Source organism: Leopardus geoffroyi, chromosome A3 (genome assembly GCF_018350155.1).
Source record: "Leopardus geoffroyi isolate Oge1 chromosome A3, O.geoffroyi_Oge1_pat1.0, whole genome shotgun sequence".
Lineage (NCBI taxonomy): Eukaryota > Metazoa > Chordata > Mammalia > Carnivora > Felidae > Leopardus > Leopardus geoffroyi.
This window is the reverse complement of record NC_059336.1, coordinates 118,915,850-118,934,951: the sequence shown is the minus strand read 5'-3', so window position 1 is coordinate 118,934,951 and position 19,102 is coordinate 118,915,850. Positions and strand designations below refer to the sequence as shown.

General features: G+C 42.3%; 1 protein-coding gene across 2 annotated transcripts in view; it reads left to right on the top strand.

The window, feature by feature from the left end:
- The window catches only part of MAPRE3 (microtubule associated protein RP/EB family member 3), a 54,050-nt gene that overhangs the window by 18,593 nt on the left and 16,355 nt on the right, over positions 1 to 19,102 (top strand). Inside the window, exon 1 of one of the 2 annotated variants that reach the window (XM_045447442.1) lies at positions 17,414 to 17,526. The exons of the other annotated variant lie outside the window; for it this stretch is intronic. The gene's annotated coding sequence lies outside the window, so the exon portion shown is untranslated. Of the gene's footprint in view, positions 1 to 17,413; positions 17,527 to 19,102 lie in introns of those variants that run through there. 2 annotated transcript variants of the gene reach the window in all.

Genomic DNA, 19,102 nt, shown 5'->3' with positions numbered 1-19,102 from the left:
GTTCCTTCTGGAAGCTCTATGAGACAATTCATTTCCTTGCCTTTTCCAGCTTCTAGAACTGCCCGCCTGCCCTCCTTGGCTTGGGGCCCTGCATCCCTCCAGCCTCAGCTGCCATCATCACATCTTCTCTCGACCCCACCCACTGGCCTCTTATAAAGACCCTTGTGATTACATTAGGCTCACCTATATTCCAAAATGATCTTCCCATCATAAAATCCTTAACTTAATTACATCTGCAAAGCCCTTTTGCCATTTAAGGTAACCTCTTCCCAGGTTCCAGGGATTAGGACATGGACACATTTGAGAGCCTACCACCATCTATATAATCCTAAAGGGTGTGAATAGGAACGGTGGGTCTGTTCACCACATCCCTATGTGTTCAAATTAGATGAACTTATTCACGTAAGAAAGAAAATATCAAAGGAAAATTTTCTTGAACAGAGGCAGGAAACATGGAATGCATTGCCCCCACAGGTTCTTTTAGGCAGAAATTGTAGAAGGGCTGAGGTCAGCTGTGGTAAAAAGATGGGGGTATGGATGTGAGCTAGGCAAAGTGAAGTTCTCCCTTTAAGCTTTCAAGGTGACAGTGTGTGTGTCGGCGGGGGGGAGTCTTCCACAGCACTCACCTTTGGTGCTTATCAGGCAGACTAAGCTAAATGGGTCTGTAGGGCATTTCATGCAGCCATCAGTCATAAAGCTGGTGCCTGTGGAGACACAGCATCCTGAAGATGAGCCAAAGGATGAGTCACAAGAAGTGTACATGGTACTAGGATTAGAGGTCATTGTAATGGGAGACCTACAGAGAATATGAGAAATGTATGAGAAATGTATGGGTCTATCGTAAAAGACGGAAGTGTTTCGTGCAGAGTGTTGGTCAGAAGGGAGAGTAAGGAGCTGAAGAGCCACCATTTGGAACAGGTTTCCATCTAGAAGCAAGAATTGAGGAGAGACCGGTCCAGTAATAGTTACTCTTGAAGGCAGGTGGAGCGACTTGAGGCAGTTTGAACCCTCATCTAGACCATCAGAAGCAGTTTCATTCTGCTTCTGCCTGTCTCTCTAGCTCTGAGAAATAATACTTTCGTCCTCAGAAGTAAATAAAACTTCCTACTTGGAAAAGGATGAGAAGACATTAATTATTAATGTTTATTTTCATATTTATGGATGAAAGGCATGCCAACTTCAAAGAAGTAGGGTTGGGAGTGGGGAAGATAATTAATTCACAGCGTTACAATGATCTACTAGAAAACACTTGTGACTATTTTGAAAGTTTTTCATGGCTGAATATAAAGTTGGAGAATTTTTCAAAGAAATTTGACAACCAGAGAAGAGTCTTAAGACAGCAATGTTTGTGTTCCTAACCACTCAAACTCATTTCTAGGACAAGGCATCAGAAGCGTCCTGCATGCTTGCAAGACATGACGAGGAGTTCTGGCAAATGGTTCGGAACCTTGCCAAATAATTAACGACTTAATTCTGCTTTAGCTCCTCTTTTTATAACACAGAGGTCTGAGACTCCAATTAATGAATTGCACTTTAAAAAGCAGCAGCCTGCTGGATACCTGCTCTAGTTTAGAGCATAAGGTACAAGGTACAGGACGAAAAGAGCCCATCATCCTGGGGCGTCTCTCTGTAGTCAATCCTGGCAGGGGGGCCACCTGGGGGCTGGGTTCTAACGACTGAGGCCATTGTTACATAGTGTGTCTCTTGGCCAACTGGGCTGAGCAGCCACAGCGATGGGCGCCAGTGTCTTTCTTGGGACCAGCATCCTGACTTGATGGAAAGGGAGGCTTCTCCTGGACAGTTCTTTAATACAAGGACTTCCAGTGTTTCAGCATTCTGGAGTGGTGTGAGGTAATATCTGCCCTAGTCTCTAGCTCTTTTTTTTTTTTCATTTGCATACGTGATCTTCAAGAAAGAACACTGTGTACATTTGGCTTCTTTTTAAATGTTGGCAAAAGAAACCAATTAGCTAAAGTGATCATTAATAGCTATGACCCTCCATTGAAATTTTTTTCAGCATCCATATAGGAAGTCAGTGTATCTCTTTGTATTTGTTTCTGAAGTTCCTTTACCCCATCACAACATTCTAGAATCCAACCAGAAAGGAGACTGAAGCTTTTTGGAAATGAGGGGAGCCTGCAGTATAAGATTCATGCTTTCCCATGACTCAGCTTAATACTGATCAGCTTAATGCTGGTCAGGCCACTGGTTCACAGTGACAGCAGCAGTTCTGCCTCAGAGCTGGTAAATGGGAAAATCTTGCACATATTCCCTAGATCAGGGTGGTCTCTAGTGTTGTCCTGCCACAGACTCGTGAGGAAAGGCTGTGAAAAATGCAGACTTCTGAGACCCAGACCGTATTTGTCTCTCTCAGGGCACAGGCTCAGGATTCTGCATTAATAATGGAGCACCAGTCAGATGATTCTTGTGCACAGTAAAATTGGAGAACCTCCGCTCTGGAGAGTTTTCCTTCTTGAGGAATGGGGGGGGGGGGGGGACGTTGGTTTGCAGGGCTTCATTCAAAGCCAAATGTGACCCTGGCCACGCCTTAGCAGAAGAATAACCCTGCTCTTCTTTTTGTATCCCCTTGGATCTAGAGAAGAGTTGTGGCCTAGCTCGGCACCTTATGTACTGTGAAATCCCAGGTTTATTATTCATTCTTCCTGTGAGCCGGGCAGACAGCTTCACCTCCTTAACTGTTTTTATAAACAGCTCTATAATTACAGCATCCTTATCTCCCAAATTGACACAGAAGTGAAGCCTTGAGATGCAACTCTCTTTGTCTTTTTCATTATTTGATGGCATTCTAAAGCTTTTCTTGACACCCTTAGAAGAAAAGTCTACATGGGGTTTCTTTTTTTTTTTTTTTTAAGTTTGTTTATTTTGAGAGAGAGCGCGCACTCAGAGGAGGGGCAGAGAGAGAGGAGAGAGATTTCCAAGCAAGCTCCACACTGTCAGTCCAGAGCCTGATGCAGGGCTTGATCTCACGAAGCATGAGATCATGATCTGAGCTGAAATCAAGAATCAGACGCTTAACTGACTGAGTCACCCAGTCTAGAAAGGCTATGTGGAATTTCTGATGACTGTTTTGCAGACCATCAAGAAACATCCACTAAGCTCCAGAGCCCATGAGCAGCCTTTGTTTTGTTGTGGTCAAGGAAAGAAATGACTTTTCTCTGCTGTGAGTTGGGCCCTATGCAGGATGCTTTCCATACTTTGCCTCAGTTAATGAGAAAAGTGATACAGGGTTCGCATAATTCAAGGGAAAGGACAATAGTATCATGAATGGAATGAGAGACAGGCTTGAATTCTGTTCTCAGCTTCAATTTTGACTCAACATGATAGGAGTCCCCCAGTGCTTCTGTTTATCCTTCTATAAAATGAGGTTATTACCAGTTTCCATTGCTTAATCATGAGGTTAGCATTGGGAATACTTTGAACTTCTCAAATGAAAGACAATATAAAATTACAAAGTGAAGAGTTGGTGGGGAGAGGATGCTAGAAGGCTAAGAATGAGATGACTAAGTGAGAGAACAACATAAGGGTGTCAGGGCTTTCGTTTTTTTTTTTTTTTTTTTTCCTTTTTATATTATTTCATTTTTTATTTTTATTTTTTTTATTAAAAAAATTTTTTTAACGTTTATTATTGAGACACAGAGAGACAGAGCATGAACAGGGGAGGGGCAGAGAGGGGGAGACACAGAATCTGAAGCAGGCTCCAGGCTCTGAGCTGTCAGCACAGAGCCCGACGCGGGGCTCGAACTCACAAACCACAAGATCATGACCTAAGCCAAAGTTGGACGCCCAACCCACTGAGCTACCATGCACCCCCCCTTTTTTTTCCTTTTTAAAATGCTTTTACTTATTTTTTTTTGAAAGAGATAGAGTGAGTGGGGGAGGGGCAGAGAGAAAGAGGGGATAGAGAATCTCAAGCAGGTTCCACATTGTCAGCACAGAGCCCAATGAGGGGCTCAAACTCATGAACCATGAGATCATGACCTGAGCTGAAACCAAGAGTCAGACACTTAACCTACTGAGCCCCCCAGGCACCCCAGGTGTCAGGACTTTCTACTCCATTATCATGGGGACTTTCTGGCCTCCAGTTACCTTCCTTGCCTTATGAAGGATGAGGGGAATACATCCTCATAGAAGGAAGGCAGTCTAGTGTAGTGGTGAAGACCAAAGACTTTGGGGGACATCAGCCTATTGAATCAGAATCTCAAGGTAGGGGATGGGACAGCTGCAATTTTAAAAAATTCCCAGGGTGATTCTGATGCACACCAAAGTCTGAGGAACAGCATGTCCTCACCAGACCACTGGTGGTCCCCAAAGAGATTGTATACTTCCACACCTCTCTTACATGCTCAAGCTGTCCACACTCCCTGAACCACCTTTCATACATCGCAAGCATTATCTCTTGGCTTTGCTTTTTACTAAATGAACTCCAGCTCCTCCTTCAAGCCCCAGATCACAAATCACCTTTTGCTCAAAACTTTCCCTAACCTTTTCAGAGAAATTAACTATTCCTGAATACAAAAGAATATGTAATCATCAAGGAGAATGTGGTGAATCTCTATATACTGCATAGAAAAGTAACCACGATATTTTTAGAGGAAAAAAGTCACAAGGTTTTATTGTTTTTCTTTAAACAATGGAATAAATATGTGTATATGTTTTGAATACATATATTAAAAGGTCTGAAGAATATATGTACCTGATATCAGTAAACTTTACTTTTTAATTTTATACCCATCTGTGTTATTTGAATACTGCTTTTGTAATTTTTCAAATTTAATAACAATTAAAGTAGTTACCAAGAGAGGAATTGCTCCAATAATTACCAGGGAGGAATTGATTGATGTTATAGCTCTCATATATGATGTTGTCATTGGTATGTCTGTCTCCACAATTCATCTATGAGCTCCTTAATAGCAGGGGACTCATCCTGTTCATCTGCCTATCACCAGTGCCCAGCGCTGTCCTTGACACTCAGTGGGTGCACAGTGCATAGTTACCAGATTTAAGAGATCTAAAACAGAGTCTGGGGAGACTTAGTTAATCAACCCCAGGGACAATCAGGTCTGCCGCTGAGGCTCAGCCTATCCATCAGTTGCCATGTCTAGTCCTAGAAGAAGGACAGTAGCAAAAAGAAAGTGATAGTGGTGGCTGAACCAATACTGCCTACAGCCTTGATCACTATAAATATAAAGAGCTTGACAGTGGTGGTAGGGAGAAGAAGACTTTGGAGATTGTAATTGGCTACAAAAGGTCTGTGGGTCACTGCCATTCGCTTTATTAAAAGTCACTGCTCCATAGTTATGATCCATGTCTGCTTGCTTGAAAGTAACTCCTACTGTTTTTGAAAACAGAATAAAACTCCTCATTCACTTTGTAGAACCCTACATAAGTAAAATAAATGGGTTAATTTTTACACATTGTCCATAGTATCTCCTTTCTATCCCTAATCCCTCCAGAATCCTACAATCAGGATTACCTAAACAATCTCTCTGAGAGGCCCTGGCAACCTCTAGGCATCTACTCCCTGTCTTACATATCTGGATCAGACTCTCAAACTCTAAATTAGGCCAGATGTAAACAGGTAACAGCTCTCTGTATTTTCTCCAATCCTCTAAAATTAGGGGCATTCCTCCCCTCCTTCCCCCATTGAAACCACTCACTCTCATAAATCATGTTCGACCTTAACCTTGGCTGCCTTAGGCCACACATGTGAGAATTGGTTCCCTGTCCCTTTGCTACCACCACCCCACACACACTCTTCATTTGTGCCAACTTCCAATGAGAAACTGGATATGTATAAATATTGAATCTCATGATTTGGGGAAATCATAAACCTATTCCTCCTATAATTAAGGGAGAAGAATAACGGAGGTATGTTTGTATTTATTATGTTTACATCTAAAAGCTATATAAATTTCCTTTTTAACCAAAAATGTGATTTTAAAGTCATAAGGGAAGCAGGACGCTCATTCTTACCGAGTAATGTTGTCAGATAATTTTTTAAATTTTTTAAATTAAAAAAAATTGTAATGTTTATTTATTTTTGAGAGAGAGAAAGACAGCCTGTGAGTGGGCAAGGGCAGAAAGAGAGGGAGACACAGAATCCCCAGCAGGCTCCAGGCTCTGAGCTGTCAGTACAGAACCTGATATGGTGCTGAAACCCACAAACTACCAGATCATGACCTGCCAAATTCAGATGCTTAGCCACCCAGGCACCCCCAGATATTTTGTTTTTTACATACTGACCTATTCTATGAGTTGGAGATGGGTTATTTAAGGGGAAGAGAAGACAGGTCATTCAACAAACATCAAGCGCCTACTTTGGACCATGCTTTGGAATTAAAAATACAAATATGAGACACTGCCTCTGCCCCTAAGTTCATGTTAATACATTCTGCTATAATTACTTGGTGCATGTGGGTATGACTTCCTGTCTAGTGAAATGGCCAAGTTAGGGACCAGCTGCTGAGCCCTCTGCTCCCTTCTCAGCCTTACCAACTCTGTTTGCTGGATTCAGGAGATAGGGCAGTTCTGGCACTTTATCCTACTACTCTAGGCCCAGCTTGGTCCTGGCCACTGGTCAGGTCCAAACATTAATGTCTGGGAGGAAAGCCAGGACTGTAATGGACAAATTGAGAACCATGCTCTCCTGGGTAGAGGGTGGGCTTCTCCCATAAGACACAGACTTATTGGGAATATTGACTTTAGGAATGCTCCCAGGATACCCCCAGGATTTGGCTGGAGCCCTAAACTTTGTGAATGGGAGCTGTCCAACATTTCAGCATACTTTTGCATCTGCATACTTTGAAAAATGTAGAATAATCCGTCAGTTTGACTGTTTTATTGTGTGCCATGTTCTAAGAGAATTTACACAGCTCAGGACCTAGCATCTCAGGTCTTTAGTTTTGTTTAAGATTTTATTTTTAAGTAATCTCTACACCCAACATGAGGCTCAAACTTAAAACCCTGAGATCAAAAGTCTCACACTCTACCAACTGAGCCAGCCAGGCACCCCTCTCAGGTCTTTAGATCTGATACCTTAATGTTCAGTTCTCCTTAAAGTCACTGAGACCTGAAAAAAAACCTGACTTATTATTTGTTTAGGCACATTGGTACCAGAAAGCAAATTTAATATAGAAAAGGATATACTTCTTTCCTATGTCATGGTGACTTGACAATCAGAAAGGTAATCAGAGCTTGCTTTGCTCTGTCCTAATGACCAGAATATCGATGTCGACTAAACAGAGTGCCACTTCATTGGACAGTGTTAAAATCGTACTAACATAGTTTTACTTTCCAGCTATCATTTTTTCTAGATTCCATAATAACCAACCCTGATGTTTATGATTGCCTTTACAACCAGATTCTACAGCATGCTGTATGACAGTTTTTACAATTTTATATTTTATTCTGCATTGATAAAAGTACTGCCTGGTGACATCTAGGGAAACATAGGGAGAGATAGTAATCTTTTTACAGTATCTCCAAGTCACACTATTCCTCTTGAAAGGGATCCTGTCTACAGCATGTAAATACTTGTTAGCAAGGATCAGCAGCCATTTTCTGCAAGGGCCAAATAGTAAGTATTTTACATTTTGCAAGCCATACAGTCTCAGTCAAAATTACTCAACTCTGACATTGTAATATGAAAGCAGCCTTAGATAATAATAGGTGAATGATTATGGCCATATCCCAGTAAAACTTTACTTACAAAGAAAGAGGGGGCTCTAATGCATAATTGCTGACCTCTGCTTATTAGTCATAATCAGAGAAGGGATCTTTCTTGTCCTTTCTTGACTTTGCTTTGGTCCTCTTTTATCATAAATATTAATATGATGGTTAAGTCTTCAAAAGTGGTTTTCACTCTCCCCTAAAAGAACAGGAATCCTTTGAGAAATGGCTTCTTTTGAGATGGAGGCAAGGAAAGTACAAGTTGAGCCTGGAACATCTTGTTCCACCAGAAAGTAAGGAACTTTTCCAAGAATGATGGGAATGTGTCAAAAGGACATGGGAAGATGCTCCAATGGCCAATACCAGGACAATTTGAGCATAAAAACAAATGATAGTAACATATTATAACCCGTAAAATAATCTATGAGTTTATACTGATTTAAAGAGATAAGTAAAAAAAATAATAATAATGGGATAGGAAGGGAAGCTCTTCCTTTTTAAAAAATTTTTTTTAAATGTTTATTTATTTTTGAGAGAGAGGGAGACAGAAAAAGTGTGAGCAGGGGAGGATCAGAGAGAGGGAAACACAGAACCCAAAGCAGGCTCTGAGCTGTCAGCACAGAGCCCCACACGGGGCTCAAACTTACAAACTGTGAGATCATGACCCAAGCTGAAATCAGATGCTCAACCAACTGAGCCACCCAGGCACCCCAGGAAAGCTCTTCCTTAATGATAGGGTTAGGAGGAAAAACTATTTCTCAAATGTGGGAGAGCAATCAGAACCACTTGGGGAGCTTTTCCACATACCTGAGCCTTTTTTTAGAGGTGTGTGTGTGTGTGTGTGTGTGTGTGTGTGTGTGTGTGTGTTTAGAAAAGCTCTCCCCAATAACACTGCTCAGCCTTCTCTGTTTAGGGACAACTGATATGTGGGCTTAGCCCACAATTCTTCTTCCATTGAAGACAATGAAAAGACAGCAAATGGGAGTGTTGTCTCTTGAGACTGCTTGGCCCAATCATGCCTGCTTCTTACCTCTATTCCTTCTGTTATCCTTGTCAGTGTATTTGGTCCTCTTGGAACCTGGTGGGTCCAAACGGAGGAGCTCCTGCCTCTAGGGTCCTTGGGCAGCCATCGGAAACAGACAGGTACTTCCTTGGGGCGCTTGGGTAGCTCAGCTTGTTAAGCGTCCGACTTTGGCTCAGGTCATGATCTCACAGTTTGTGAGTTCAAGCCCCACATTGGGCTCTGTGCTGACAGCTCAGAGCCTGGAGCCTGCTTCGGATTCTGTGTCTCCCTCTCTCTCTGCCCCACCCCAACTTGCACTCTGTCTCTCTGTCTCTCAAAAATGAATAAATGTTAAATAAACAAATAAATAAATAATAAATAAATAATGAATAAATACATAAATGACAAGCATTTCCTTAACTAGCAGAGACTGCCTCTTCCAATGTTTCCTTTTTAAGCTGTTGAATAGCAAAATACCTGGAGGAAAAGTAGCTAATGAAGAATTAATTCTTTCCTAGGGAATTTTTAGGAGATAAAAGACAATCCTGTTAACAGACAAATTAAAGTCAAGTCACAAGGTGAACATTTAAAATATTTTTCTTCTATTTTGAACAAGTGTAGATATGTGAGACCAAAGATATTTAATACATGTTATATGATCTGTGACTTCAAGGGGTGTATCTGTTTAGGAATATGTTGGGAAAAAATTAAATGAAAACATAAAGGATTGGTAACTTAAATATTTTGTGGCAAGCTACATATGTACTCAATCACCAAATGAACTATGTAAACTCATAAAATTTATTAAATATGGAGGAGTAAGAGATTGCCAATAGCTAGAGAGGGCAGACAGGACAGAGGAATAGAATCCGCATCTGTTGAAGGGACCTTAAGAGGTCACCTAAAAATAAAAGCTCACCTAGTTCAGCTCAGCCTTCCACCTGGTTCTTGACCCTACTAGAACATCCCACATGGTGTCATCCAGCTTAAAAACCGGCCATGATAGGACCTCACCCCTTCCTGGGATAGGCTTGTTGCATTTAACTAGCCCTGTTAGGAAGGTTTTTCTTCAGTGGGTCAAAATCTGTCTTTCTAAACCTTTAAACCTTGATCAGTTTTACCCCTTGTGACCACAGAGAAGAAATCTAATCTTTACTTTTCCCCTCATAGCCCTTCAAGTAATTAAAGACAGTTCTCTGGTCACTCCAAGTTTTTCTTCCATCTCTAAGCTAAACCCTTAGTTTCTCCAGCAGATCCTCACAAAACCTAATATGAGTATATTTGCTACATTCACCATCACAGTCACTTTGTTATTCTAAAAATAGGCTGCCCATGAACTGGTATTCCATGAATTCAGTATTCCAGGGGAGAAGGGGGAACATTATCCTAGAAAGATCTTATAATCACTTATCTGGCTTCAAACCAGTTCTAACCAGCTGTTACTTTGGGCAAGTTACTTAAACTCTCTAAGCCCCAGTTCTGTTCGCTGAGATCATACCATGTGCTGGGCACCATACTAGACATTAGGGATGCAAGGACTTAATGCCAGCCCTCAAGAAGCTCATAGTGAAGTGGAAGAAATAATTATGGTAAGTACTGTCTGCATTAGACATATGCCCACACAGTATTACCGAAATACCTAGAAGGCCAGCCTAACCCAGCCCAGTAGAAAGAAGTAGGAATCAGGGCCAACTTTCCAGGTGAGCTGACACTTGACATGAATCTTGAGATTAGGTGGGCATTTACCAGGTGAAGATCAATGGCAAGGAAGAAAAGCATGAACAAAAGGCTCCCAAGTTTGTCTCAGTTGCTACAGTGTCTTACAGCTGGAACATGGAGTAGTGAGAAGGGTGAGAGGTGATGGGAGGTGAAGCTGGAAAGGCAGGCAGGTGCCAGTCACAGGGAGTTCAGTGAGGCGCAATGAGAAGACGCTGGGAAGACATTGAATCAGGGGTTACTTTAACGGTGGTCTGCAAAGAAGTAGACATGAAGCCTGTAAAATGGAGCTGATGATGCCTTCAGCCCATTAGTACCTCCCCACGTTGTAAGGAGCAGATGAGATAAATAAAATGCACAGGGGGTCAGGCGCATGCCAAGGGCTCAGTCAGTGTGGTCCCTTCCCCAGCTTCTGTCAGTTCCATCACAAAGACAACTCCCGTCAAGCCCGTATCCGTTTAAAAGGCTTCTGTATTTTTGCACACTCTATTGCAAACCCTTATGTCATCTGCCTAATCTCTTCCTTCCATTTGGTGTTTCAGATCCAAATTCAGAACCTCATCTGAATCTCTTTTGAGTGGTTTAGCCTCTTGCCATAGCCTGTCACAGCAGTTTGAGATCCTGACTCTGTCAGCCAGTGCTCCTGGGAATGGTGGGGGGTAGAAGCATCACCTTAAAAGGAGTAGGGCATTCAGGAACAAGTGAGGGCAGGGTAGGAGTCAATATCAGGACCGGAAGAAGGAGAACAACAGTCTGAAGCTGTGGGTTTAAAGGGTGGAGAAGTCAAAGAAAAGAATGTGGGGGGAGGGATTGGGTGGTATGGAGTGAAATTGTGCACACCAGGCCAAGACCTTTGGTCCTTATCCTATAGATAGACATAAAGGGCCACCGGAGCTTTGCAGGGGTTTGATGAAAGCAGTGTTTTGGGGAAGTTTGTCTTGCAGCGAGGGGCCACAAAGTTGAAAGGAGACTAGAGGAGGAATACCGTTGGTCACAGAATGACAACAATCTGGACAAGGATGAAGTCCGTGAGAATGGTTGGGACGAGCTGGGTGAGAAAAAGCAATGATTTGACAACTTGGCCAAAGCAGGAGGGATAAGATTGGTTCCCACGACATGCACTTTCAATGCAGCATTTCACGGATCCTCACAGACTTTTTAAAAACATTTCAGTGGTGGGGCACCTGGTTGGCTCAGTCAGTTAAGCATCCAATTCTTGATTTCAGCTCAGGTCATGATCTCACAGTTTGTGGGATCAAGCCCTGCATCAGGCTCTGCACTGATAGCATGGAGCCTGCTTGGGATTCTCTCTCTCCCCCTTTCTCTCTGCCCCTGCCCTGCTCACTTGCTCTCTCTCAAAACAAATAAACTTAAAACAGAATAAAGTGTCTCAGTGGATGATACAGATTTAAAATATAATTTAGTTCTAATATTTTGCCATTAAAAAAACACTTTTTCTAAATTACCATTATCAGTGTTCCCAGTATTTTTAAACTGCAGTATTTTTAAACTGCAGTTTGGAAGAAAAAAATCATTTTCCAACTTAACTAATCTTTCTGCCAGTTCTCAGTTATTGGCTCATAAAAATAAAGATTCCATAAGACCTTAATTTTTAAGATGCAAATAACACATCTCCACTCATTTATGTGGATGGCTGATTTTACACATAAATGAGTGTCTCTGTGTCATATTGTGCTTTATCCAGATAACAAAACAGTAGAAGTGTAGTTCGCAGTATCGGGCAAACAAACATTCGCCAGGAGTGTACTGTGAGGAGTTACGAAAGGTTGTCGGGAGTGTAAAGGCATGGTCGCTGCTCACGGACCACACTGGTGAGCAAGGACGAGAGGCCCGTGAGCGGATAAGAACAGTGCAAGGTCACGTGAAATGTGATTAAAGTACAGATACAGGGCTGCGGAGGCCCCGCACGTCCTTGTTATGCCGTGGCCAGAGGAGGCAGGAGGAAGAATGAAAAAGGAAAGACGGAAGAAGAGCGAGAAGAAGAGTGAAAGCTTTTTAAACAGGGAGAGAAAAGAAGGAAGAACAAAGTATAAAGTACAAAGAAAAATACCTTGTCCTTTGTGACACTTTGTAACGTATAAAGTCCTTTCAGATAGGTTATCTCATTTGATTCTGCCAGGAAGCTTATGAGAAAGCAAAAAATGTGAGACAGAGGGGAGCGATGGGAAGGGAGGCCCACAGTGAAGAGGAGAGAGGAGCTAGGGAGAGCTCGGAGGCCCTCACGGCCTCTTCTGGCCATCCCGGAGGATAGCAGCCTGCTGCTGGGACCAGGCCTCGGCCGCCCGGTGACAAGCTGGCGCGGACCTCTTATCACCAGACAGACTAGCAAGGAAGGGCTCGAACCACCACTTCAAAGAAGTCGGAACCACCCGGACAAAAAGCAAGAGAAGCCTTTAAGTGGTTATTTTGGCAGCTATTATCAAGGACTTCTTGCTGGCTGACTGACCACAAGCTTCCTTCCATACTTCTCTGCCCTGTTTTTTAAAAATATTTTTATTGAATTTTTTTCTTGTCACAAAAGTTACACGTGTTCAATGTAAAAAATTTAGAAAATCCAGGTAAACCTGAAGAAGAAAATAAAAATCCCCTATAACCCTGCCGTCAGATAGAACCACAATTATTATTTTAGAACATATCTTCACATTATTCTTCTGTGCCTATTGGAATATTTCTGCTCTGCAATACCTTCCCTTCGCTTCATATATTGTAAACGTCTTTCCACATCTTTATCAGTCGGGATTGTGTTTTGATACAAATAACAATAAACTCTAAGGACAACTAGCAGTGTTCGTTAATAGCAGACCCCAATCTAAACTAATAAGCATGGCTTCAACAAATAATAGGGGCATTTTTCTCACGCGGCAGGAGTCTGAAAGTAGGAGGTACAAGCCGGTACCACAGCTCACGACACCATGAAGGACGTTACAGCCCCTTAGCCAGTTGGGTGTTAACCTCATGTCTCAGGTGGCTCTTCGCTATAAGAGAAGCTGTGAAAAAAGTATTTCGTCTTTCTGACCCCTCTAGCGGAGACAGGCAAGGGAGAAGGGTGCTGGGAATGGGCGCTGAGCCAGCGCTCTCTTAAGCAGCTGCAGTTTAGATGTACCATGATTTATTTAACTGTTCGTTATTGTTCATCGTTTTAGTTGTTCCCAGTTTTTCATTATTATAAATATGCTTACGTCTAAAGTTTTACACATACTCACAATTATTGCTTTAGCACAAAATTCCTAGAAATAGAAATAAGGTGAGAGAATATAGAAAATGTAAAGGCTTTTAATGTCTTTTTTTTTTTTTTTTTTTAACCAAATTGCCATCCAGAAGGACTGTGCTAATTAAATTACACTCTGACCAACCATGTTTAAAAGAGCACATTTCCCCGGACTCTCAATAAAAGGTTTTTGTTTGTTGGTTTGCTCATCAGTAAGCTATTATCCTATGACCATTTAACAGATTTAACTTTGAGCTAGCGTGGACCAGATTCTAAAGTGCTCAGCAGCCTCTGGGAACCCAGAGCAGGGATGCTGAGAGCTTCAGCCAGCCCCCACCCTTCTCCAGTGCTGCCTGGAGGTGGGGGTTTGCAGGGTGGCCTGTGCTCCCAGGCACAGGTGTGGGTCCTCATCTTGGCAGGCACCGCAGAGGACTCGTGAGGTCCCTGGTGAGCATAGACCTCACTCCTCTGTCCTTTTTTTGGGAAGTTCTTTCTGCCACCATGAAGCCATCGTCGGTTGCCATCTTAGTCCTAACTCAGGGCTAGCCTGGCTTATTTGGAATTGAGGTGCACCCGGTATCTGGCCTCTTTCGAAACAGCCCTCCCTGTATCTTCACACATCACTCTTCCCTGAGGTACCTCAGGTAGGGTAGCCTCACAGGCCTACCTCATGATCTGCAACAGAGAGAGGGCTAAGAAAACAGCATCAGGAGATTTGGGGGGCGTTTTAATCATATTAAGCCGCTTTTGTGACACGCTGCAGGTTCCCGGGGAGGTGGTCAAAAGAGTAAATCATCACCTAGACGTCACTACCCTTTGAAAGAGTTATTAACTAGTCAGGAGTTGGCCACTGTGTACAGTCCTACTCATTAAACGAGGAGCCATCCATGGATGAGAGAAGAATTCCTCTGGCCCAATCATCTTTATGTACATAGTAGGTACATAGTATCTTAAATATTCATGAGTGTAGACATATATTCACGTGTGAACAAATTAGGGAATGATGAATCCAAGCAACACTCGTGCTCGGTGCAGGAACACAGGCCAGATCTCAGCACCACACCGTGACCCTCTAAAATAAGAGAAGGAAAATTCCAGAATTCTGGTTCCAGGAAGGAAATGATAAGGATCCTATTTTGGTGGTCGCTTTAGGACCTCACCCTGACCTCTGGAGAAGTGACGCGTAAGACGTGAGAAGCGCTGTCTTAAGGAAACGGAGTTCCGCGTGAGCTCTCCTTATGGGGCATGGTTTGGAGCTACTGTCGGTTATTACCACCACAAGGGAAGAGAAAGGAAGAGAAACTAAAATTTATGAAGCCCCTATTCCAAATCCAGCTAAAGCAGGATTGTGATGCCCTGGCCAGTCACTGCTGTTAAATGCCCACCTCGGGGCCTTTACCCGGATCCCTCACTTTTTCAGACTCCGGAATGCGACTTCGTAAGACATCCACAAAATAGATCCACTCACAACTGACTGTATTTAACTGTATTACTTAGAGTCTCCAACCGCCTCTCCCTACCGAATTACATTGTTACTGGTTCTATGTCAAAGACTTAAAAATTCTCCGTCAGAATTGCTTTACCAGCCTCTCACCAATAACTGTAACGATAAAGCTGGATTGGTTGGATCCTGTGTGAGTGCCCCACTCAGGTTAGCTTTAACCTTCATGACGGTCCAGCAGCACAGCTACTTAGAAATCATTAGCAAAGTTGAACATGTTTCATATTTCATGTTTGTTAGCCATTTGTACTCCTTCCATGAATGGTCTGTTCAGAGCATCTGTGTTTTGGGTGCCCATGAGCCATACACATAGTGAGTGATGTCCGGAAGGCATTTCTATTTCATGATAAGAAACGGAGGCCTCGAGAGGCCACCTTTGCCCAGAGCCCAGATCATGAGAGGCAGGGCTGGAACTGGGTCCTTTGGAGTCTTTTTGTGTGTGTCCCATGCTGTCTGTTCACACAGCTAAACATGCCAGTATATTTCTTAGGAAATACATTGTAAGGCTCCCTATTTTTGGAGATGCAGTTAAAGTTTGCTTTCTTAATTCTCTATTTCTCCTACTTTCAGCAGAATCTTGGGAAACCCTAAGTCATTTTCCCTTTCTTAACCCCTTTCCCCCATGTATTAGGCAAAAATATGAAGGGGGTGCGTATCTAGGGTAATGTCTAGCTTTATCTTGGTTCCCTGGTCATGTGTGTTTTCTCCATTGCTACCAAACGTCCACTTTTTTCAAACCAAAATGCATTTTAGCATAGCTGCAGTATAGCAACAGTATTTTCTTTCATTGTATAATTACCTTAAGTGAATCTTCAAAACCTTCATATAGGGACATTTTCTAGTATCTCATGTTCAGAATAAATTACATGGAGTATCAGGGATTTAGTTTAAAAAAAAAAGTAACTTCCATTTAGTAATAAATAAATAAATAAACAAACCAACAAATAAATAAATAAATCTGGGGCCAGTACAAATCCATCCCAGAACCCTAGATAGATCTTCAGTAAAGGTGTGAATAGTGAGAATTTACTATCAGAATATCCAGATGTTTCTTAGACCACATCAATGACCTGTGGGTTCCCCAAACTCTACAGCCCAGACAGTTCACAAAAGAATACATTTATATGAGTAATAAATGTGGAAATAATGTTCTCCCTCACTAGTAATCAAAGAAATGTTTTTTAAAAGAACAACAAAAAAAAGTTGGTTTTTATTAAATCAACACATTTTCTAAAATAATAACATTCCGTGTTGGTGAAAGTGTAGTGAAATGAGCACTCTTTCCTTCTGGAAGGAAAACAAAAGGTACAGTCTTTTTAGAAAACTGTTAAGCCTTAAAACATGTCATGCCCGTTGACATAGTAATTCCCTCCCCACAGGTAGTAGTATATTTAGACAAAAATTGAATGTTCATAGATGTTAAGTCTAGCACTATCTAAATACCAAAAATGTCTAACTACCGGAGACTGATTTAATAAAGCATGGAAGGGGCGCCTGGGTGGTTCAGTGTGCCCCATTCTTGATTTCAGCTCAGGTCACAATCTCATGTTTCATGGATTCTAGCCCCACGTCAGGCTCTGGGCTGGTGGCACAGAGACTGCTTGGGATCCTCTCTCTCACTCTCTCTCTCTCTCTCTCTCTGGCCCTCCTGTTTGTGCTCGCTCTCTCTCTCTCTCTCTCAAACAAACTTTAAAAAATCTTATAATAAAGCATAGAATATTGTGCTCCATTAAATATGATGTTTCCTAATACCCCTACCTATTCTTCCCAGTGTTCGTGTATGATATTAAGTGAGCCCCTGGTCTCCACCCCACCCTTAAACCTGGTCCTCCTGTAGTTTCCTCCATCCTTCCAGGGCTGGGGCCAGAAACTGTGGGGTCATCTTTGACCTCTCTCTTTCACATCCCCCAGCTGGCCTGCTGCATTCTGTCTGTTCCACCTTCAGTAGGATTTGCCCTACTTTCCAGGCCTCTTGTAAAGCATGAACTGAGAAGGCTTGAGGAGAAAAGAAAGCAACCCTGATTCCCCCTTGAGTGGCTAAGGTTTTGATTCTTAAATCGAGGCCAGGTTTTTCTCCTTCTTGAATTATCTAACGATCTCTTTTTCCTAGAGCAGAAGCCGATGGGCCAAAATCACCTCATTGAGAACATGACATCTAAAGTAGGATAGCAGGATTCAAAGCATTACTGCAATGAATAGAAAAATATGTGAGGAGAAAGTAATAGGATTTCACTGGTGGTAAGCCTACTTACTGAGAAATGTTGTGTGTTTTCAGTGAGCTACAAATATTGTATACCATGAAGGACCATCCAATTTAAAGGAGACCCTAAAACGAAGTGTGCAGAAGCCTCCAATAACTTAGCTGCTGGGCTGTTGCCCTTAGGACAGGTGAGTAGACTCTGCCACAGGGGAAGAGATGCTGCAGTAGATTGTTGAGGTCTGATGGTTCCCACGAAGTTGAGTCATAAACACCAAAAGTTTGTCCGGATCTCACATGTACAAATAGGTAGAATGGTTTTTGATAACTACGTAAGCCCAGAGTGGGAAGATGTTGAAGGGCTAATTTAATTCGCAAAAGGCCTCTTCATGTTTAGATTCCTAAGGAAGAGGTTTGCAGACTGAGGGCTTGGTTAAGTTGTAAGTGTGATGATTTAGAAAAGTTGGAAAGCTGGGAACGGCCTGGACTCCGTCAAAAGTATAGGATTTACCTCCTGGGGATAAATCATGTCCTGGGTAATAACCTTTACTTTGACCAAATTGTAACTTCTCTTTGGAACGCTGTGCCCTTTCCGAGAGAAAACAGCAGATGGCTGGAATCAGTCTTAGAGTTTACTTGTCTTTAGAACACAATGTAATGTCATCCACGTGAAGAATCATGCAGAAATTTAAGGTCTTTAAGGTTGTGGCTGGGGACTTGTGAGAAGTAGGTGAGGCCTCAGGAAATCTTTAGGGCATTTAACAGTCCAGGTAGATTGGTGATTTCCCAGAAGAAGGCAAACAAATGTTGACCCTTTCGACCTAACAGAACACTAAAGAAAGCAGAACATGTATCTGTAACTCTAAAATATGCACCCTCTGGAGGCACTGGAGATAAGAGTATTTGGTTCTGGTCAGGAGATGACTATTCTATTTATGGCCCCAAGGTCCTGAGTAAATCTATATCCCCACCCACTGGGTTTTTTGACTGAAGGGTGGGGGTGTTATAAGGACTGTTCAGAGTATGATGAGTCCTTTCTCTGTTATGCTTTTGACTACTTTAGTCCTTCTTTAGCTTTAAGAGGGTATTGTGTAGGTTTGGGTAGAAATTCAGACAGGCTGTTCTGAACCTCAGTGGATTCAGCCCCAGTAACCCTGCAAACAATTGAATGTTTGAAACTTTGTCCCCTTTTTGTGCTAAAGCACTTCTCAATTTTGTTCATATTGAAGGTTCCCCAAATTGATCACTAGAATTTTAAAGTATCCTTGATAAAATTGGGCCATCTAGAAAGATAAGTTCACAAATTTGAGTTACAGAGTAAATGTATATAAGAAGCAAGAACCTGGCCTACAGGGGTCCAGTCTTTAGATCGAGCAAACCCATAGTTTTGAGAATAGTCAGTCCAAAGAGTTGCTTGTGTCCCCAAACCTAATGCCTGGGCCTTCCAGCTACAAACCCCAACCAGCTTTGTGGTTCCAGAGGACAAAAAAACATGGCGAGATCTCTCCCAGAGCCACACTTTCATGGACAAAGCAAGAGAAGACTGAGGAAAGTTCTCACAGCGTTTTTAGTAATCACCCCAAACTGGAAACACTCAGATATCCTTCAGTGGGTGAATGGATAAGATGTGGCCTATCCATACTTGTACCATTGTTTGGAATACTACTCAGCAACACAAAGGGCTATTAATGTATGCAACAACTTGGATAGAACCCCAAAGGCATTATGCTGACGGGAGAAAAGGCCAATCTCAAAAGGTTACTATAT